Below are 22,494 nucleotides of genomic sequence, written 5' to 3' on the forward strand. Positions count from 1 at the left end.
AGAGGTGTAGAAGTAAGGCCAAGGTTAGTGCACTGTTGCTGGAGTATTGTGATAGGAGCATATTTGCTGAAATAGTCATGCAGAAACAGTTTTGCCACAGTATTCCTTTACAAGAAGTACCAACAGCAGTTTTAGAAGATAGTCGGTTATCATATCTGAAAATTTCGACACTGTAGTCAGTGCTCGTGGAAAGAACTTTAATAGTGAGCAGAGTGAGGGATTACAATGTCATAAACAGTAGACTGCAAACCAACATTTTTTTCTAAATCTGTAATATAAAGACATTGCATAATACTGTCGCCTTTCAGCAGCAGACAGTTATTAGCAAACCTGAGCCAGTTTCATACCTCTCAGTTGTACAGTTTTTCTCAGAATGTCCACAGTTTTGCCCCATATTTTTGGTCTGTTCCTCATAAACGTAACATATCCAGTCTCCATACTCATTAACTGCTCAATCAGAGAATCCACTGCCCCCACTCTCTGGAAAACAAATTCACACCATACCCATACACAAAGGTGGTAATTCTGTTGAGCTCTCCAACTATCAGCCCATTGCCATACTTTCTTCCCTCTCCTGAATCCTTGAGCACTGCAAACACAAACAAATCACTGCTTACCTCACTCAAGAAAACCTAATCACCCCTATTCAACATGAATTCTGCTCCCACCACAGCACCACTACTGTACTTCTATCCTTTACTAATATCATCTCCCAAGCAAGAGACAATAACAAACTAGTGTCCTGCCTCTTTTGAGATCTTTATAAGGCCTTTGACACTGTCTCTCACTCTATTCTTTCTCCAAACTCTCCCAGATCAACCTCTATCCTGCAACCATCGCCTCATTCAACAACTACCTCTTAGACATACAACCATCTGTTAAATGGCTTTCAGCTTTATCTCCTTTTCTCCCCACCAAAATGGGAGTTTCCCAAGACTCTGTCTTAGGCACCTTTCTTTTTAATATATTCACCAACCAACTCCACACATCTTCCCCTCAGCCCTCCCTCATACAGTATGCAGATGATTCTACTATCATCTCAGATGCTGAAAAGTCTTCTGACCTGATAACCATTACTCAAACATCTTTTAACTTCACTGAAATCTGGCTTACTAACCACCAGCTTATACTAAACCCTAAAAAGACCAAACTTCTTCTCTTCTTCCCTAAATCTCTTCAACATCATAAATCCACATTTACCATTTCCTCCCAAAACAACACTACTAGAATCTCTGATATGCATACGAAGCTTCTTGGAGCAATAATAGATGATCAACTTAAATTTCACCTCCATGTACTCAACAGTATCATGAAAACCCATCAAAAACTCAGCCTACTGTACAGAAACAAAAATGTTTCTCACACCCAACTCTTGAATCTTACTCATCCAAGCCTACCTTCTTCCCAATCTCTTCTACAGCTCCCAAATCCTAACCAACATTCAGACCTCACTACTTTTTTTAAACTCAAATGCCAAGTTCATCAAAGTTGCTATATTTGCTGCCAACCTCCCTTCTAGATCACACCACTGTCAGGTTCTCCAGACACTCAATTGGCTGGAGTTTGAAAACCATTTCTTAGTTACCCAACTATTGTTAACCATACTATTCTGAATAAACCTAACTCCTGCCCTTGTATCTCCTCACTTGTCTCTCTCTACAAGCCCAGTCGCTCTATCAGAAGCTCTGACCAATACCTCTAATAGATCCACAGGCCTAAAAAAATTTACTGGACAGAATCTCTACAGCTACTGGCCTGCTCTTTCCTGGAACAAGCTTCCCCTGACCATAACAAGTATAACATATGCTGCTGAATTCAAGACAACTTTCAAATTATACCTCAGCAGCACCTAGTCCTGCTACTGCAATCATCCTGCATAAACTCCTCCAACTCTCCTTCATTAATCACTTTATTTCATCCCTCCCAACTATGAATAATAACTTTAAGTTGCATTCTATTACATACAATCCAACCTACAACAACCCTAGGTCACTTTGTGCCCAGTGCAGTTTATCTTAACTCTAATTATACATAAATATACTTATTACTGTCAATGACTATACATCTTATAGTACTGATAACTCACCTTTTGAACTCTCTGTACTTAATTGCAGTTTATCTTTACTTTACTGTTACATATCATTTGCTTAATATTGTCTGAAACTGCACTACATATGGTATTTGTACATCATTCTCAGACATCATTCCCCATCATAGTGTGTGACTCTTTATAAATTTCCTAGATTGTTTTATTATATACTAAATACTGCATCTATCTTTTTTATTGTATAATGCTTTTTGCTTATTTCTTCTGTGGAGCTTTTCTTCCTGGGCCTCTGCTGAAAAAAGGCTTCTGCTCAGTTAGACTATCCCGGTCAAAAAATGTCAAATAAATAAATAAAATTGTGGGTTTTTTTTACAAATACTGGGATGATCTAAGGATTAAAGTCAGTAACTAATGATATGCATTTGAGTTTCAGACTTCATATCCTTCAGAAAATGCATGCTAGCACAAATCCTGTTATTCTAGCAACTTTCTAAGTATATAAGAGCACTATTTAAAATGTGTCCCTATTTTCAGGTCCTTGTCCCCCATTATGTCAGGCTTTGTCAAGATTTCTTGTGCTAAGGGACTGAGAGTTATCACCAGTTTCTGTATTGCCTCCTATAGTCAGTTTTCATTATGCTTAAGCAGATACAGTAGTACAACTTATCCTTACCGCAATAATGAAAATTATTCTTTAATAGTTTTAACTAATCAAATAACCAAACAAACAATGCCTTTTGGAGTATTACTTAAAATTATCTTTAAAACTGTTTTCTAAACAAATGAGAACTACTTGTATGCATATTTCACTTCATGGTACAACAAATGGCTAACCAAATGTTATCTTAACTAATCTAGTTAAGGAAACAACAATATAGGCTAATAAAAACTTCATAGTTATGATTTTCAAGTGTGAGCAATCCATATGAGATCTGCCAGTGATAAAATACCCAGAACACAGTTTTTATGCCTTCAAACAGTATTGATCCTGTAAATGTTGATAAAACTGGCATCACGCCAGTTCCTGTTGGGTTTCATATTTTGACAGTATATTTTGCAGAGGACAAAGTATTTAACTCAGTGAAGTTCAAATATTATTTTTCTGTACAGAAAAGAAGAAACATAACATAACTTGATGCAGATTCTTTGTTCAGATGTTTGTTTTTAGTCAGGCAAAATCAGCCAAAGCAGCAAGCAGTCTTCTTTATACTGGAAAACATTTCTGTCCACTGCTGAAACTAAGGCAAAACTATGTGGTGGTCCTGAAGTTATTTATTCTTCCCTTTCTTTACTAATTGTGAACTCTTAAAAGACTTGAATAAAAATCCAAAGCAGCACAGTCAACATATGCCCAAACAACTTATACGAACTATTAGTTCAATGATCAGTATTTGGCCACATGACAAGGAAGCTATTTGCCTGTGGCATTTGCACAACACTCATGTTTCCACCACCCTAAATCTGGCCTGCAATTGAATTGCTTCTAGGTTTGAGTGAATGAGAACTGCTGAAGAGCTTTCATCTCAAAATGGGTTTACAGCACCTCCTACCATTCTAGTTGATGATAAAAGTAATGGAAGAGTTACACACACGGTGATGTTAAAGTTCAAGGTTTTTTTTTTTACATGCTTAAAGACTAAGTTGCAGTACAAAGCAGAATGACAGCTATATATAAAATGCAGGTAAAATAACCCACCATCTCTATGGCTTAGAAAGATAAAGGTCCAGCTGTGACCCACATGATGTGAGTGTGAACAGTGTCTCCATTCCTGGAGCATCTGGGCAGAGGAGAGTGGGAAATAGCAGCTGATGCCAATTTGCCTAACCTAGGGGGATGGACTGGTAGTTCTGTTTACTGTCTACTTTCTAAAAGCAGCTAGTAGTGACTTACTAGCACTAGTGATTTAGTACAAATCAGGATCATGGGTTTGGTTTATCAAACCATTTACTATAGAACTCATTACCATGTGTGTGAAAGCACACCCACATTCATGGGGAGGTTTAGTTATCCCCTCTGGCAGCACAGATGCTCAGCCAACACAAGCTGTAAGGTCAGGCCTAGCATAGAACACACACTCATTGTCACTATCTGCTGATGCTAGAGAGAGCAAAGACAATGTCCATGGCTACGTAGATAATAACCCCATCTGACTGTTTTTTAACCCATGCTGGGGACTAAGCAAGTAATGGGGGAGGTTAGTAAGCTCAAGCCAAACAACACTGAGGATGATGGCCAGCAAGCAATGAGAGGAAAAACAAGTAGAGAAAAAACACGTATGCTATAGTTATTAGGTTGATGGATAATACATTCAGTGAAATATACAACTAACTAAATTAAGCAAAGTGAATGAAAGAGGCTAAATACACATAATTAAAGGTTATCCAAAATAAATACATTTTTATGGACTTTTAATGTGGCTAAGAGTTAGAGTCGGAGTCTCCCAAACCCATGTAGGTAGTCGATTCCACAGATATAGGACCAGAAAAGGAAAAGAAACAAATAGCTTAAGAAATAAGCCGTACACTCTGAACTACCTACAAAGCATGAGGATTTCATTCAGAGAAATGATATCATGTGAGGAAATGTAAGGCTGAGACCTTTTAGATGATATACAATCATAAGGCTCCCAACTGAAATGTTGGCACTTGTAATGTCAACTACCGAGACAAAAAAAAGGTTGAAATTCCAGGAGAAGAACAAATCTCAAAGATCGCTTTTCTCCTATAAACTTCTTTATTTGCAGGGAGACAAGCCTCTCTGGTCCCCCTGAACTTATATATAACAACTCTGAGATTGCTATACCTCCAAGAAAAGGAAATATTCTGAGAAATGGCCATCTTGGACTTAATATATGTAAGTCTGTTTTTTTTGTCCATATATGCTCTGTGTTTCAGGAGTTGTTCTAGCAGGTCCTGACATTGCAAAAGCTTACCAATCATAAAGAGAGCCAGTAAAAGTCCCAAACAATTAATATAATATAATGTTAATTAGACATACCAGCCAAAGTCAAATACCAGTCAAAGATTTGGGCACAAAGGTTTGAACTAGCTGAACATGACTGAGTTCAGTCTGGTAGCTCCAGCTATTCAGAGTTAATCTAGCAGAGATATGTCAAAAGGCCCATGAAAAAACCCAGAAAAGTCTTTTGATGGTGAAAGGTCATTGCTCCTAGCAATTATCCTAAAAAGAAGCATGATTATTTCACAGTAGTTGATATCTGCTCCTAGCATAAGTCTACCATAATAGGTGACTCCTAGATGCCTGCAAGAATGCCAGTTAAACAAAGATATATGACATTTCAAGGAAGGAGATTCAAGTCCCTCAGATTAACATGCATAACCATGAAAACATTTTATGCTATACTGAGCTTGAGTTTAAGCCAAGTCTTAAACTTTAAAATTGATAAATCATCTTTTAGTAAATTCAAAGCTAACACATATTCCAGAAGAAAGATGAGGCAACCATTTATATTAATGATGCACCATGGGGCAGAAAATAGACAATGAGAAATATAGGACCCAAAACAGAACCCTGTAGTGTTCCACAGCTCAGGAGAAAAATTTGTGAAGAGTTAGTATCTAAAGTCACTCTAAGAACCCTTATAGTTAGTAGCAAACCACTTCAGGACTACCACAGATAGGCCACAATTATGAGTCAATGGTTTCAACTAGATGTCATGACAATCTTTGTCAAATGTTGGTAAAAGACCAAGAAGTACCTAGATAGGCAACATCACTGCTTTTGAGGCATTAGTGGACCATTACAATCTCCAGTGAGGGCAACTCAGTATAAAAATCTACCTGTAATTAATCATATGCACTGCTGTCTTATAAATAGTGACTGAGTTGTATAAAAGCTTCATTCTCTACAACCTTTGTTAAAAATGGCATTAGTAGAACATATTAGCTATCCTGTTAGTATATATGCACAGCCAAGAAAAAAAATATCTTTTAACATAATAATCACAAGAAAGTCAGAAATATATAAAATAGACAATTGAGATCATTGCAATACCCCAGTAAACAAATATAAATAAACAAATACATAAAAAGTCCACAAAAGTATCAGTTCATAACACAGATGTGAGATGAAGAAAGCATGTCAGTCCACTCTTGCCTAACAAATCTTTTTCTGTCTATGAGTCCCTTATTATTATTATAATTTACCCTCGGTGGTGGTGCTGTGGTAGTGTGGTCACCTCGCATTAAGACACTGTCTGGTCCGATTCTCAGCTAGAGCATCTTCTGTGTGGAGACATGCCTGAATGGGTGTACCTTCGTTGAAGGTTATGCATCAGGGCTGGTAACTCAGCACGTAAAACTCAACTACCAATCATTAGTGGACTGGAGTTCTGCTGTGGTGAACCCTAACCAGGAAAAGCCGAAAAGACACAACATTATTATTATTATTCCACTCATTGATACGTGGAACAGCTTAACAATATTCATTCTAAAGTTGCCATTAATTATATAGTTTTTTTCTTTATTTACATTTTTTTATCAGGATAGTCTGAGTACTGCAAAGTCATTCATTTTCAGTTGAAAAATATTACTAAAAGCTCTAGTAGACATAAAAAAGTAATATAAAGAACAATATAGACATAAAGTTAAAAAAGTAAATACTGTTAACAGCAAAAATGCAAAAATTAACATATAAGTGACCTTTCCAATCTTCTTTACAAATGATTTATTTATTTTTGCAAAACAGTCTTTTGTGCATATTAGAAGAAGGCAATGATTGTTTAAAAATAGTGGTAAAAATTAATAGATTATAGCATGTTTACATAGCTTTGATAATTTAGGAGAATTATTTGTTGTCATGAATGGACTGAACAGTTGAGAGATGTCAATCAAGCAGAGAGGCATAATTATTACATGTAAATGGTGGATGTGGCTTGAATGAATATAAACAGTAATGGCACTAATGGGAAGATGGTGACAAATGTTAGGTAAGGGAAAATGTAGAGTATTAGTGTCTACTGGATAAGTTAAATATATATACATGTTATTACATTTGAGGTACACCAGGACTGCATATTGATTAACTTAATTATGATTTAGTTAGTGTGGCATGGCATATCATCAGAACTGCTTCATTGTTAGATAATTGTAGCTGCAGTTGGAAACTTTTAAGATGCAGTACTTTTCTAATTTCGTTTTGGGACCAAATTGCATTTTTTGCACTACATAGATTGAAATAATAGGTTTGTATAGAATGTTATGAACTTGAACTGTACTGAGTTGTGAGAGAGTTAGCAAATCGTGTAGTAATGAGCAGTCTTGTTTCTTTAGTCAGTACCATGGTGTTTCTGTTTTGCACATTTGTAGCAAATTTAGCTATTTGTTATTTTGTTATATGTCTCTTATAGTTCCTTAAGGTAGGCTGCTTAGAGATTTGTTAGTCTACTGGAAGTATAGGGATGAAAGACTAGGAGAAGGAATCAAGAAGCAAATAGAGAAATATAGCATGTTAGATATAGTTGCAATAACTTGATCAGTCACAGCATGAAGTTATGGGAAAGAGTAGTGGAAGCTAGGTTAAGAAGGGAGGTGATGATTAGTTTATTTATTTATTTTTATTTATTTATTGTCGTTGGTTTACCAGGATAGTCCATTGGGCCTTAAAGAACCCGTTTTCAATGGAGTCCTGGGGAGAAAAGCTCCAACAGAGTGTATTTTCAACATTTAGCAGTAACAATTTTTATACAGAGAGTCATTAATAATTATATATACTAAAAAGTAGAACTAATCACATTTAGAAAAGCAATCATAACAGTTAATACAATAAGAAGAAACCTACAAGTAATGGAATAAATGTAAAACATTAATACTGATTAGAGAACAAATTTCATAGCTACAGGTGTAGAGTAGAGCTAGTTATGTGGGGTGGGAACAAGAGCATTCCCACCGTGAAGTTAGATGAAGGTGGAGAGACTTTTTGAAGGCAGAGTGGTTAGAGGTGGTGCGGATGAGTGGAGGTAGGGAGTTCCACAGGCGAGGCTAAAGGAAAGAAGGTTTTGCCTGGGGGATGAGTTGGTTTGTGTACTTCAGTAGATTTTGATTATTTGACCTTAGAACTCTGTTAGGTAGGTGCATTTTAAAGGCAGAGGAAAGAGAGGGACAGAGGGAAGGGTTGAGAATAAGCTTATGGGCTAGAGTTAGTTGAGTGTAAGTTAGTTGATTGGGAAGTTCTAGCCATTTTAGGTTATGGAGGGAGAAACAATGGTGGGTGGAGGACTTTTGGCTGGTGGCGAATTTTGCAATTTTGTTATAGCAGGAAGTAAGTTGTTTTTTTAACAAGGACTGAAGATTAGTTAGTAGTGGGGCACCATATAGCAGGGTTGGGATTAGGAAGGAGGTAGAGAGAGTGATTTTAGTGGCAGATGTGAGGTAGGCATTCTGTCTGTAAAGCATGCCAAGTTTTGGTGTGTTTTGATGTTAATTTGCAGGTGGGAGTTAAATTTAAGTAGGTTATTGATTTGGACCCCAAGTAGTTTGGTTTCTGACACAATTTCAAGAGGTGAGTTGTGTTGAGTAGTAATTGAGAAAGTACCCATGTCAGGAGGGATGACTTTAGAAGGGGTAAATAACATTAGTTTGGTCTTGGTAGCATTGAGAGCTAGATGATTACAAAGCATCCATTGCTCAGTGGAAGAGAAAGCATCTTGAGTAAGTTTTTGTAGTGTAGAGGTAGAAGAGGCGGAACAGATAATAGTTGAATCATCTGCATATTGGATGATGCTAGAGAAAGGGATTGATTTGTGGAAGTCATTTATAAAGATATTGAAGAGAAGAGGACCCAGTATGGAGCCTTGGAACTCCTGTAGGGGTACTAAGGAAAGAGGAGGTAGCTTTTTTCCATTTTACAGCCTGACTTCTATTAGATAGGTAGCTAGAGAACCAGTTCAAAGAGGAGGAAGATAGGTGAAGATTAGAAAGTTTGTTTAAGAGCAGGCTATGTGAGACAGTATCGAAGGCTTTGGAAAGGTCAAGAAGTAAGGTGGAAAAAATTTGTCCAGAGTCACGGGCTTTATTTACAACCTCAAGGAAAGAGAGGAGGGCTGTCATGGTGCTATGATTGGGTCTGAACCCGTGCTGTGTGGGAGTTATAAGATGGTTGTCTAGGAGGTGGGGAAGGAGCTGAAGTTGGACACATTTTTTTAAGAGTTTAGTGATGGGGGACAGGATGGCTATGGGGTGGAAATTAGTAATGTTATTATTGTTACCACCTTCATGTAGAGGTATAATAAAGGCTTGTTTCCAGATTTGGGGAACTGTGTATTCTAGTAGTGAGTGGTTAATTAAAATGCTAATGGGGTAGGCAAGAGTTTCAGCAGCTATACTGAGAAAGTAAGAGGGGATATTATCTGGAGCATTGGTACATGGTTTCAATTTCTGAAGGAGTTTTTTAATAGTTGATGTTGGTATGGGATTTAGTGAGAAGAGGGGCAGTCAGGAGGAAATTTTGGGGAGTAGGAAATGATGATAGAGTTTGTGTAGAAGAGGGGTAGGGAGATTGTGGGTGAGGAGTAGGGTGAAGAAGTAGAGATAGTGGGGGTGGATGAGGAGGTATTAGATAGTAGAGAGGAGTTTGAGAATGAGGAGGTTAATTTAGAGATAGAGTCAATAAAGAAGGAATTAAATTGGGTGGCTAATTCATGTTCTGGAGCATTTGGGTCTGGGGTAGGAGTATCTGGTTTACTGGGGTGGAGGAGAGTAGAGATCCCTTTCCAGAATTTCTGAGGGTTGTTTTATTCTGGTTTTGGAGTGTAGAGAAATAGTTTTGACGATCAGAGGTAGTGAGTTTCTTTGCTTTGTTTCGGAGCATTTTATATTCGTTAAGGAGTGGTATTGTCTTGTGTTTTTGGTAGCGTCCCCAAACTTTGTCTCTTTGTCTCATGATAGCAAGAGTAGTTTTGGAGAGCCATGGGGCTGATTTAGTTTTTATTCTTTTAGTCCGTAGAGGAGCTTGGGAGTCAAGTAGTTTTAAGAAAGTTGAGTTGAAGTGTGAGACTGCATCGTCTAGAGATAATGTTTTTAGACAGTTCCAATTAATTGCTTGTAGTGAGTTTGAAAAAATTAATGGGTTGAAGTTTTTATGGTCACGGATAGTAATGTAGTTATGAGTCTGCTGAAGGATAGTGGGAAGCCGGTGGGTAAAGGTGGGTAAGTGGTCACCAAGTGGGTCGGGAAGAGTGCCACTGTTGTTGAAGTAGTGAGGGTGGGAGACTAGAATCCAATCCAATATACTCCCATTGGAGGGGTTTTTGGCAGGATGGGTTACCGAAGTGATCAGTTGTGAGAAATTGTAAAGGTTGATGTTAGTGAGGTTTGTAGGGGACTGTATAAGAGCCCAGTTAATATTAACATTTCCTAGGATTATGGTTTCATTACTAATGTTACTGGATAGCCAGGAAAGGATGAGTTCAAGTGTGGAGATATTATCCCCTGGGGGGATGTAAAGGGAAGCTATACATATGTGTTTATGATTATTGATTTGTAGCATGGTAAGGAGAAGTTCGGCATTGTTAAAGTGTGGAGGAGGTTTGTTGTATGGGGTAACTACTAGGGAGGAGGTGTATAGGAGGGCTACTCCTCCACCTTTCTTGTGAGGTCTGTCTTTTCGAATGATGGAGTAGTTAGGAGGAGCTATTTCAGAGTCTTTAGTGATCAGCAATATGGTTTCACGCCAGGAGAGAGCACTACAGATGCGATGTTTACTCTGAGGGTGTTGATGGAGAAGTACAGAGAAGGTCAGAAGGAGTTGCATTGTGTCTTTGTGGACTTAGAGAAAGCATATGATAGGGTGCCTAGAGAGGAGTTGTGGTATTGTATGAGGAAGTCAGGAGTGTCAGAGAAGTATGTAAGAGTGGCAGGATATGTACGGGGGTAGTGTGACAGCAGTGAGGTCTGTGGTGGGAGTACAGATGCATTTATGGTGGAGGTGGGATTACATCAAGGATCAGCTCTGAGCCCTTTCTTATTTGCAATGATGATGGACAGGTTAACAGGCAAGATCATATTGGAGTCCCCGTGGACTATGATGTTTGCAGTTGACATTGTGATCTGTAGTGGGAGTAGGGAACAGGTGGAGGAGATCCTGGAGAGGTGGAGATATGCTCTAGAGAGAAGAGGAATGAAGGTCAGCAGGACTAAGACAGAATATATGTGTGTGAATGAGAGGGAGGATAGAGGAATGGTGAGGATGCAAGGAGTAGAGGTGGTGATGATGGATGATTTTAAATACTTGGGACCAGCAATTCAGAGTAATGTTGAGTGTGGAAGAGAGGTGAAGAAGAGAGTACAGGCAGGATGGAATGGATGGAGAAGAGTGTCAGGAGTGATTTGTGACAGATGAGTACCAGTAAGAGTGAAAGGGAAGGTCTACAAGAGGGAAGTGAGATCAGCTATGTTATATGGGTTGGAGACAGTGGCATTGACAAAAAGGCAGGAGTCAGAGCTGGATATGGCAGAGTTAAAGATGTTAAGATTTGCACTGGGTGTGATGAGGGTGGACAGGATTAGGAATAAGTATATTAGAGGGTCAGCCCAGGTTGAAAGGTTTGGAGACAAAGCCAGAGAGGCAAGATTATGTTGGTTTGGAGATGTGCTGAAGAGGGATGCAGAGTATATTGGGAAAAAGATGCCAAGGATGAAGATACCAGGTATCAGTAAAAGAGGAAGGCCTAAGATAAGGTTTATGTATGTTGTGAGAGAGGACATGCAGGTGGTTAGTGTGACAGAGCAAGATGCAGAGGACAGGAAGAAATGGAAACAGATGATCCGCTGTGGCGACTCCTAATGGGAGAAGCCTAAAGTTGAAGAAGAAGATACACTTCAGCTTTATATTATAGATCTTGATATTTTTTAACTTAACTGATGTAATGGTCAAACTTTAGATCTTACATTTTGATCAATGGTGACTCTTACTAAATTAGCAAGCTTTACCTGTTCAATATGAGTATTGTCCTGTGAAATAATTATTTTGCATATCATATGTGTTAGAAACAGAGAGTGGCAATTTATTTTTATTGTGACATTGAGTATTAACTGCAACCATATGAGCTATTTTTGACTTGGTAAAATACCATTCTTTTTCATACTTTGCATTTCCCTATACATCTACCGCAAATGCGTGCGTAAATGGGCGTGCCTTCATTGAAGTTTGAACGTCGAGCTGGCACCTCGGCGTTTCGTAAAAAAAATCTACTGCCAATCGTTAGCGGACCGGAGTTCCATTGTGCCGGCCCCTTACCGGGAAAAGCCGAAAGACAAACACACATTCTCTTATAATAGTTCTTATATTTTTCTAGTTCTTCTAGGTTAATTTTGCAAAGAGCCATCATCTTTTGATATAATTGTACATTACCTTGTTCAACCATCTTCCATTCCTTTTTTTCAGGCATACACATAATTTGCTCAGTTTCTCATGATATACTTTCCTAATACACAAAAAGTCTTTAATAACATTTAATCTGTGCTCATTGAAGCCAAGGATACTACTGAATTAATTAATACTAACTCAAACTTGTACCACCCCATCTAGACTGCATTAATTGACACAATGATATGTATGAAAAATTATTTGCACTAATTCCTATATCCTTTTTTGTCTTTTGTCCAGTTGTATGTGCATCTGAAATAAATCAGCATGCCCAGTAAAATTCCATTAACTAAGTATACTGTTTCAGCAAAATATGTCATATATGTCTACTTATTTGTATTACACATTTTACTTTTTCTAAAAATTCCTGCCATTCTTTCATCATGGCTTCTTTTCCATAATCTATCCTTAACTTCTTTATTTTAGAGTCTATAAAATAAATACTTCCAATACTGCCCTAATCATTTATGTCTTACATTAATTAATTCCAGTCCCATTTTTTAAGTCTGTTTCATCCATCCCTATACATAACTTTATATTTCATTCCTGATTCCATAAACATTTCAGAAGAATTCAGCAGACTGCACTGAGTTCCGCGCAAGTTATGTGGCAAGCCAAATAATATGTAAATGTGGCCTGGTCTAGTAAGCATAACTTAGCAAAGTGCACACACAACAAATAGCCGGTGATGTCAGTGCAACTACAAACGTGTATGGCTAAACTGTATTACAAGTAAAACTTGTATATAAAGTGATATATGTACATTACCAATGCTTGCATGTGGAAGGTATAGAAACTTATCAGAACATGTCAGTAATAAGTGGAAAACACTGGCTGAAGACAAATGTGCCTCAACAATAATCCAAAAAAGTGACAAATATCTGCAATATGTTACAGATATGATCATAAATTGCAGATGGACATATTTAAACACACCTCTTATTATTTTCAGAATGCATTGTTATCTGCAAAAATTCTAATAAACAAAAGTAATCTGTTAAGGGAAAGTGGCAATTGTAGTCATATAACCAATGCTAACAGTAGCTAGCAATGACTGGGTGACATGCAAAGGGACCACAAGTAATGCATACACCTAAAGAGATAGGGTGAAAGCAAAGCATATGTGGACAAGGGTGAAGAAGGGGGAACACAAGAGGGATGATGGAATAAGACTATGGAGAGTCAGAGGCACATGGGCAATTATTTTTGGCAGGAATTGGCCCCATTTTTTTGTTGTTTTTGGAGAACAGAATGTATGGAAAAGATATGTGAATAGGAAGTGGGAGACATTGTTGGTACAAACATATAACAAATATCACAAGACATGGGGCCAAATTCTGTAAAGCTCATAGAATCTGACACATTTCACCAATACCAGTGCAAAACTTGTGGATAACATTATTATATACAAATGTACTACAAGAAGTGTAATATAGCTCAGCACACAATGGAGCATCGCAGTATCAATACCAAACTAAAACATTCTGCAAGTAATCCATAAGTAATGAGAAATGGCTGCCCAATCACCTTATACAGTAACAAAGTTATTGAAAGATGATCACAATTCAAGCATACTGATAATTATACACACATATAGATAGATAGATAGAGAGAGAGAGAGAGAGAGAGAGAGATAACAGAATATGTCCAGTACAGTTAAGGACAACTTTGGAATGTAACTGACTCCATTATGATGCCAAAAAAAAAATGCCAGCTACCACATTGCATTCTTAACATATACTTCAGGAATCTACCCAAAAATGTCACAGACAGCTACAGATATTTCATTTATTCATCCACTAACATAAAATACATGCCTGAAAGCTGCAATGACATTTGTAATATATATATATATATATATATATATATATATATATATATATATATATATATATATATATATATATATATATATATATATATATTATATATATGTACATACATAGACAGCACTCTATGCAGTAAGCTCAAAGACAACTATGAATATCTCCATAACACATGTATTAATAAAATATGGTGGTGTGGACTTACAGATTTTAACTGAATCTGTAAATTTACCAGTAAAAAAGTTAAATGTGAAGGGCAATCACGGCCACATCGCCACAGCTAACAGTTGCTAACAATGGGTTCAGGACTTGTGTGGGGGTCACAAGTAATGCACACATCCAAGGAAAGTGGGAGATAGAAAAGTACATTTGGGGTATGGGTGAAGAAGAGGGACACACAAGAGGGAAAATCTGAGGGAAAGTCAGAAGGGCAAGGGCAATTTTTCTTTTTTGGGTGGGAATAGGGCCCATTTTTGTTTCTTTTTAAGAACAGAAGGATATGTAAACATAGGGAAAGAGGAGGAGAAGGACACCATAGCAGGTATACGCATAGAATAAAGGGTCTATGTTAAATCATCGAACACTTAAAAAAGCGAATGATGATTTATCGAACCCAAGTAAGGAAAAGCTTACACTCTCGAACGCTTAGAACAGTGATTTTTTTCCAAGGGTAAAAAATTGTTGTTCCACAAAACAAAAAAAAAAAAAATTAAAACATTACATAAAGTGGGGAGCTTTGCCCCCCCCCCCGCACTTAAATATACCAACTCTGAGATCACACTACAATCTCAAAAATGGCAAAGTAAAGGAAGCGGACAAGCAATTTCTTATCCAGGGAAAGAATTTGTTTATACACCATTTCGCTATTTTGCCTTTTCGTGCTTTCAAGTTCAATCAAGATGCATTCGAAAGAACGCATGTTTGATAATTTAATAGGAACCCTAGAACAAATAGTACAACAAAGACAGACAAAGGCTGGAAAAAACAATAAGAACAGATAAGTTACACAGACAGCGCATTGCACAACACAGGCAATGTAAAAGCTGTCAAAGAGGGTGGGGATGTGGGGATGCATATTAGTCACGGTGAAATGGAATAAAAAACATATTTACCTATGCTCTATTACATTATGACATATCACAAACTGTGTGCCAGTCATATCCAGATGTGTCTGACTAATGGTAGATGTATGTTCTAGGGTAATAAATTAGAATCTTAGTACACATTGGATAAATAAACACATATCCAATTAGTCCATCAGCAGTGCAGGTGTAAGCCAAGCAACATCACAGATGAACATATGCAGGTCTAATAATGCTAGATAACTCTAACAGAGAACAGACCCAAACCTATGACCATGCATGTGAAAGGAAACAACCAAGAACAATGCCAAACAGAAGTACTGCAGAAGACCAACAAAGGCTGCTACATACACAAGTTGGTGTACAAAACCCAAACAAATATATAATTGAATATGTATATGTCACACACATATGCCATGCAAATGCAACACAGAGGCATAGATATGTATGTATGTCTGTCAGTGGCATAAATGGAATGTACATGAAAACAAGGTTGATACACATGTACACACCAATGACATGTATTAATATGTTCAAAAATGCAACAGTAGAGCATAATAAATATATCAGGCATTGTAAATGGATGTGGAAAAAAAACACTGTGTAACACACAAGTGTAATGAGAACTGGGCAAACTACTCATGTACCAATACACTTGCCCAACATTTCCTGGAGTTCATTAATTCCAATGCCCTGGACCAGCTCATTCGTATCCCCACTAGAGGTAGCAACATCCTTGACTTGGTCATTACTAACATGGGCGACCATTGCTCTACACCAATAGTCAGCTCCTCCCTGGTTAGATCCGACTACAAACTAATCACCTTGGAAATTCACATCCCTCCCACCCCCCAGCAAAGGTAACCACCATGAAAAACTTCTCTAAAGCTAACTTTGGGATCCTAAAAACAAAGGTTGCTAACTTCACGGCACCCATGTAAATGGAGAATAGTTGCATGACTGCAGAATCATACACCAATGCACTGTATGAACACGTACAGAAATGCATGGATCTCGACATACCCAATAGAACCAAGACACTCTCCTGCAAAAAAAGAAAGCCAGTCTGGTAGTCCCCTGCCATAAACAAACTCTACAACAGAAGGAGGAAACTGATGCAGAATAAGATGAAGTCCCAAGACTGGAAAAAACTCCCTTATCTGCCTCAACAAAAAGTTGAGATCCCTCATCAAATCCTCTAAAGCTAAGTATGAAAACAGAATTTCAGCAGATAGTAAGGACAACCACAAGACATTCCATAGTTATGTAAAGAATCTCCATGGCAATACCCAGATTTGCTCTTAGCTACTGCACAATGGTACCTCCTATACCGAGCCAACAGATATTGCCAGTATACTGGCCGACAGATTCAGTGCCAACTTTACCCATCTCTTCCCCACCAAAAGACCAATCACAATACCAGTAGATTGCCAGGCACCCAGTATTACTACTGCTGCACAGGTTAAAACAGCACTGTCCAAGTCCAAGAATACAGCTTCTCTGGGATCTGCCAATATCTTTGGTTGTGTTCTACATGAACTACAGAGTGTACTGGCACCTCACCTGTGTGCTCTGTACAATCACAGCCTCACCTCAGGCATTGTCTCTGTTGAATGGTGCACTGTTACAGTTATCCCTCTCCACAAAGGAAGAGCGACTGCAGACCCTGGAACTATCACCCCATTAGCCTGGCTAGTCTCATGCAAAGCTATGGAATGCATCATCATGGACAAAATAAGCAAGGGTATAGGGGATCTGTAAACTCTGGATCCCACACAGTTTGGTTTTGTGAAGGGTAGATCATGCCTGTTCAACTTGGTTGACTTCTTTGAGTCAGTCACTAGAGCTGTGGATGAAGGAAAGGTGGTTCATACAGCCTACCTTGATCTGGCCAAGAATTTTGATACCATTCCCCACTCAGGAATCATATAAAAACTCACTAAGCTTAGCATCAAACCCGATATCACTAGGTGGGTTGCAAACTGGCTCACAGATAGAACCCACAGTCATGATTAATCATGAATGGAGTTTCATAGGGTTCAGTCTTGGGTCCTCTCCTGTTTGGTATATACTTCTCTGAAGTCCAGGCCAACACGAAGTTTGCAGATGATTGCAAGTTGGGAGCTATTATTAACTCCTCAAGTGATGTTGACATCCTACAGAATGGCCTCACTGTCACCAATGCCTTATTTCAGAACCATGGCCTTAAGCTCAATGCCAAAAAATGTGTTGTCACCCCCTTTGGGAAAAACCCGGATCCCATGAATTACCGCATTGATGGTAGTCCACTGAACACAGAAGACGTTAGATCTGGGAACACAGGGTGACAGCAACCTCTCTTTTGATCACCACATTGCCACTGTGGTCAGAAAGTCCTTCTATATGGCACATCTCATTACTAAGGGTTTTGCATTCAGGAAGAAATAGGTCATTGTCTCCCTCTACTCTTCCCTCATTAGGCCAATCATTGAATACAATGCCCCATTTGGCATGTACATCACTAGACACCTGAAACAACTGATGAGGCCATAAAAGTACCTCACAAAGAGGATCCTAGGCCTTAACCACTTATCCTATATGGACAGACTCAAAAAACTCCAACTATTCTCTGTCTCATATTGCCTACTTAGAGGCAATCTCTGTATGACTTACAAAGCCATGTCTGACCCAGTTCTGTTAGAAATTCTACATCTAAAGAAATCCCAATCCCTCGGCACCACACGCTCCAGAGACCTCAACCTCATTACCACAATTAACAGAACATGCTGGATGGGCAGGTTCATAACCCAGAGACTGCCCAAGCTATGGAACAGACTTCCCATACATGTCAAGCAGAGCATTTTGCTGACCCTCTTCAAGAGAAATCTCTTGATGAGTGGATGGGAAACAGAAAATTCACCCCAGGGATAACACCAGTGGCTCTACTCGACAGAGGCACTGGGAACAAAGGTCGGGTGGCACTATGCCAGGGTAATCCTATGGCTAGGGTTGTAAAGGCCCCAGGGCTATTAGCCTAGTACACACCTATGAAACTATGAAGGATGTATTGCAAGAATTAGCCAGCAACATTTGTGCACATGTCCTGCAATGTAAAATGGCCATACAATTGGCACTTGTTCACTGTGTCAGATTAATACCCAACGATGGTCAGTAGTTGCAACAAAGACAAGCATATCTGAAGAAAATAATAGCAAAATAAGAACATTGAAGGGAGGTGGAAAATCTGGGCCCACATTATGGTAAAGCAGGACAAGGTAACTTGACACAATGCAAATGCATGTGCATAGTACACAGGGTGTTGTAGAAGCCAAACAGAAATACATTTCACCTAATGGAAAATGCATGCCAAATGGCCAATAGGTTGCTGATGTCTACAGAACTGGACATGTATAAAACACACATTCAAAGTAATATGTAATCATGTCACATCAACATGCATACGTAAGCAAGCTAAGAATTCCAAGCACATATACATATACTGTCATCCAAATGTCAAATAAAGAAATGCAGGTGTTATGTCAACAAGCATGCTCATTATGGAGTACAGGACACTCCTGTGAGAATCGCTGCAACACATCATCAGTAACTCAGTGAATGTTCACCAATCAAAGGTACAATTCTCTGTCAGCATGTATCCAACTATGTGCGCACACACATACTTTCAGTTTATATGTACAACTATTTGTGGAAGGTTTAAACCGATGTCAGTACATAACGGCTATGGAAATGCTACATACACCAAAACAATGTAATGTATTGTTAACGAATGTGTTATCTGTAACACTATATATTGATTAAAGTTACATTGAGTTTGATGTAGTCAGAACAGGAGGACTGCACTCAGACAGGATATACTTTAATATGATCTCACATGGCATCAGTATTACCTGACACAAAAGAACAAGGATAATAAACTGTGCTGACGTAAAGCCACAAGTACACACAGAAAAAAATGTAAAATACACACGCGACTTACAACAGTGATAGACTTTAGTAAAACTACAAAGATCTTGGATACAAGTGTGATACAAAAGCAATTAAACCACATCATTATATATAAAAAAGAATGACAAAATCACATGACACAGCCAAGCAAATCACAATTCAATCAGAATTAGCTATAAGGAACATTATATAAAAAAAAAAAATATATATATATATATATATATATATATATATAGTTCCCTATCAGAAGCCTGAAACACTATAAGCCTGAAAATCAAAATCCTGAAAACTATAGACTGAAAGTTCAAAATCCTGAAAGACCAAAATCCTGAAACTCAAAATCCTGAAAACACAAAATGGACATACTGACGTCATTGTGGCTTTGCTATTGTTAGCCCTGTGCTGTTGGGTCATGCGTTGGGTTCAGGTAAGTGTCTTGATTGGTTTTATGTTAGGGTTAGGGCGGTTTAAGTGAGTTAGGGTTAGGGCGCAGGTTAGGCATGTATGCAATGGTGACAAATATTGGGGTTAGGGGCAGTTTAAGTGAGTTAGGGTTAGGGCGCTGGTCAGGTGAGTGTGCGATAGTGACGGACCTTAGGGTTAGGGTTAGGGTCAGGGTCAGTTGGTAGATATTAGTGTCTTTATAGTGACATATTAGCATTATTTGTGTTTTCAGGATTTTGAGTTTCAGGATTTTGGTCTTTCAGGATTTTGAACTTTCAGTCTATAGTTTTCAGGATTTTGATTTTCAGGCTTATAGTGTTTCAGGCTTCTGATAGGGAACCATATATATATATATATATATATATATATATATATATATATATATATATATATATTTATATATATATATATATATATATATATATATATATATAGATATATATAGATATAGATATATATATATATAGATATCTAAAGAGAAAAAAACAATAAAAGTCAATTGTCCAAACATAATTGTTTACGTTTAAGTATTGGTTTAATAGTAACCATTTTAGGTAGTTGATCAGCCTCCATATGAATTATCCATTCATATTCCTTTAGTTCTAATTCATTGTTAATGTCTCCACCCCTTACATTTTTACATAGTATCTCAATCACTCTGAAGGTAAAAATATGATCAATACCCTGTTCAACTAAATGTTTTGCTAATGCATTGGTCATTATACCCCTCCGTATCTCAGGCCTATGTTCAATTATTCTTTCTTTGAGCTTTCCAGTCACTTTACTTATTTAAAAGCTCTAACAGCTTTTGCAAGTAGATAAATAGACAATAAGGGGTATATTAGATGTAGCAGTACATTTAAAATTATATTTTGACAGTTATGGGATATATGAAAATATCAGAACTACATATAGCATCATAGCAGGAGCAATTATAACATGAAAAAGTTCCCATTTTATTGAAATTTGTTGTTGTTTTTTTTCATAGCTAAGTCCTTATAACATAAACGACTTTACAAATTTAGGCAATTTCAGTATGCAAAAGATGGCTTATTCCCTTTAAAGGGCTTGTGTTCCGGAAGAACTCTTAAATACTCCAATTATTAACTATAACTTGCCTCACAGCCTCACTGCATCTGCTATATGTTATTTGACTATGTAAGATAAAATCATCACTATTGACACCAATATGTTCCCTAGGTGCATTAGAAACAGCAAAGTAATGCCCAGCGTTATCACCCCTCTGTTTCATCACTTCTTCTCTAATGTTATCTAAGACATTTAAGTCATAGCCCCTTTCCATAAATTCAGTCATCATCTCAACCATCTGATCAGAACATCTTAAAGTCATCAGTATTGTCTGCTCGCACGCATATAGTGACTTTTTATAATACCTTTAAAAGTATACCTGGCATACATACTCGTTCTATGCAAATATTTATTCATGTGAACAGCCTTCCTGTAGGTACTTGTGTTGATCTCAGAACCATCATATTCCAACCTAACAGCCAAGAAATTTGTTTCTGTTTTTTTGGAATTTATCTTAAATTCCAAGAAATCTGTTGTTTGGTTAAGAAAATCAACAAATTCAATCAATTCTTCCTGTTGTCACTGCCATATTAAAAATAATATTGTGCCCAAATCGCTTATGGAAAGAGACCTTAGACCTATACCTTTGTGTCCCATTATAAATATATGTATCCTCCCATTTACTTAGGGTAAGGTTAGCATAGGTGTTCGCAATGGGAGTATCCATTGCTACACCAGAAATTTGATGATATAACAGCTCATTAAAAATAAAACTGTTATTTTCAAGAATGTGTTTACTTTCTTAATCAAAAAACATACTTCTTTAAATTTAAGATGAATTCCTTGAAAACAGAAATGATTTTCTTGAATGTTAGGTTGGAATATGATGGTTCAGAGATCAACACAAGTATCTATAGAAAAGCTGTTCATGCGAATAAACATTTACATAGAATGAGTATGCTTGCCAGCCACACTTTTAAAGGAATTTGTTTATTTATTTATTTTATTTTATTTTACATTTGCTTACCGGGAAAGTCTGACTGGTCACATGTCCCTATTCAGCAGAAGCCCGGGGAGAAAAGCTCCACATTGTACATACAAAATTACATTACATTTACAGCTCCACAATGAACATACATAATTAGAAGTACACTCGAGTACAAAAGGTAGACAACTAACTCCGTTCAAATTGGACAACAGACAAAATGCCTAATACTGAGTTGCTGTTCCCTATGAGTTTCAGGTAAATCAATAAGAAAACAAAAGATAAAATGTAAGTAGAGAGCTGTTACATCATAATACAATTCTGTGCGAGTGTATAGTGGGTCTAATATGACACAGCAGTTTTGAATAAAGTTTATAAAGAAATGGAAATAAGTCAATATGTCATCAGCTCTGCAGTGGTATCATCCTGTGTAATGTTTGTATAAAGAGAGGTATGAATACCAGAACAGACAGTGGGAAATAATTAGTCAGTAAGTGAGGCACAGGTATTAGCATTGTTAGAGAGAAAGCTTAGTCAAGAGCAGAGCATGGATATAGCCATTTATTTAATGTGTTTTTTTAGTGTTGTTTTAAACTGGGCTACTGATGCAATAGTTGCAATGCCTCAGGCAGAGCGTTCCAGACTTTTCCTATATAATTTGAGAATAGGGAGTCACTTGCTTGAATTTTGGTTATATTGATTTTTATGTGGTGTTTGTGGAACGTAAGGTTCTGTTAAGGGCATAGGGTTGA

Source organism: Protopterus annectens, chromosome 3.part1, assembly GCF_019279795.1.
Source record: "Protopterus annectens isolate FY-2018-M chromosome 3.part1, PAN1.0, whole genome shotgun sequence".
Taxonomy (NCBI): domain Eukaryota; kingdom Metazoa; phylum Chordata; order Ceratodontiformes; family Protopteridae; genus Protopterus; species Protopterus annectens.